This window comes from Drosophila obscura, unplaced genomic scaffold (assembly GCF_018151105.1).
Source record: "Drosophila obscura isolate BZ-5 IFL unplaced genomic scaffold, ASM1815110v1 contig_186, whole genome shotgun sequence".
Taxonomy (NCBI): Eukaryota; Metazoa; Arthropoda; class Insecta; order Diptera; family Drosophilidae; genus Drosophila; species Drosophila obscura.
This window is the reverse complement of record NW_024542774.1, coordinates 7,082,719-7,084,125: the sequence shown is the minus strand read 5'-3', so window position 1 is coordinate 7,084,125 and position 1,407 is coordinate 7,082,719.

Here is a 1,407-nt window from a genome sequence, read left to right as displayed (position 1 = left end):
AGGGAACGAATGCTTTTGAGGGATAAGAAGGAACAAAAACTACACATCATTGTGCTGCTGCTGCTGGTGCTGCTGGGCCTAGAGGAGGACCCTTGTCCCTGGTCCTGCCATGCTCCTTTTTGGCAATTACTGGGCCTCAGGTAATTACGTGGCAAGGCGTGCCCTCCCCTCAAGTGGCAGCAGCCACAATGTTCGCCCAAAATTATGCATCGACATTGAAATTGAATGACTTGGCTGAATTTGACATGAAGTTTAAATTACTTTGCCACACCCACACACATACTCGCAGGCAGAGCGTGAGGCATGTGATGTGGCAGGCAGCAAGGTACAAAATGCTCGTACTCGTATAATCAAGTGGCAGCCCCTGCCACATCTGCCCCATCTGCCACCCGTGTGTCAATGGTCAACAAAATTGTTTGGCAATCAACCGTTCGTGGGAGTGGCCTCCACGTGTAGTCCCATTTTTGCCACTGCAAAATTTTCAATTATGCAAAATTTTTGGTTTCTTTTGTTGCTCCTCTGGTGTGCCTGTGCGTCGCCTCCTCGTCCCTCTGCTGAATTAGACACGAAAATTCTCAATTGAATTGGCCCTGATAATGACAACTTCATGCATTATGCGTGTACATCGGGGCCAAAGGGCAATGGGCAGAGGGTAGGGTGGGAGAGGCCCTTGGTCTGGACCCGCAACCATGGCCACAGTTTGAACGACAGCGACAGCCGCTGAGCCACTGAGGCATTCAAAAACTTGACAATCTCGTTCACCCCACATCCCGCAGTCCCTGCCTCAGCCATGTTTCCTGCCACAAATATGCGATAGCCTTGTACTGGTGCAAATGAATGGACCCCACATACCCTAGCCTACCCACTGCAAGAGCCAAACGAAACGCGGCAGTTTGTGCACTTTTTGTTCTCTTTTTGGTCCTGTAAAGGTTTGCCCAAGGGAATGGCGGCCGTTGATGCCGCTATGTGGTGCAAATTTTCACAAAAATGTACCCAACATTTCGTTGTACATGGAGAGGCGGCTGCTGACTGCTGGCTCCTGCTGCTGCCGGTGCGGTCTCCTGTATCTGTGCCTGTGCCTGTGCCCCGTGTCGGTGGCATGTGTGCAGGCGTTGCTGCTGATGGCACGGTGGTCCCGCCATGCTGCCTTTTTGGACCAACTGCAGGCTTTCGCTTGCCCCCCAGCCATTTTCCAGCCCAATTTCCACTCTCCACACTCCACTCTCCACATGCAACGCCTGACTTATGCATTCATCCATCCAGTCAGCCCCCAGGATGCCAGGGATGCCTGCCTGCCTGTGTGTGTGTGTGTGGTTCACTTTTAATAAATTCATAAATATTTATGTATGCAAAATTCGAGGCCAAAATTCTGCAGTTCTACTCCAGTTCCGAGTACCCGGCACTCTT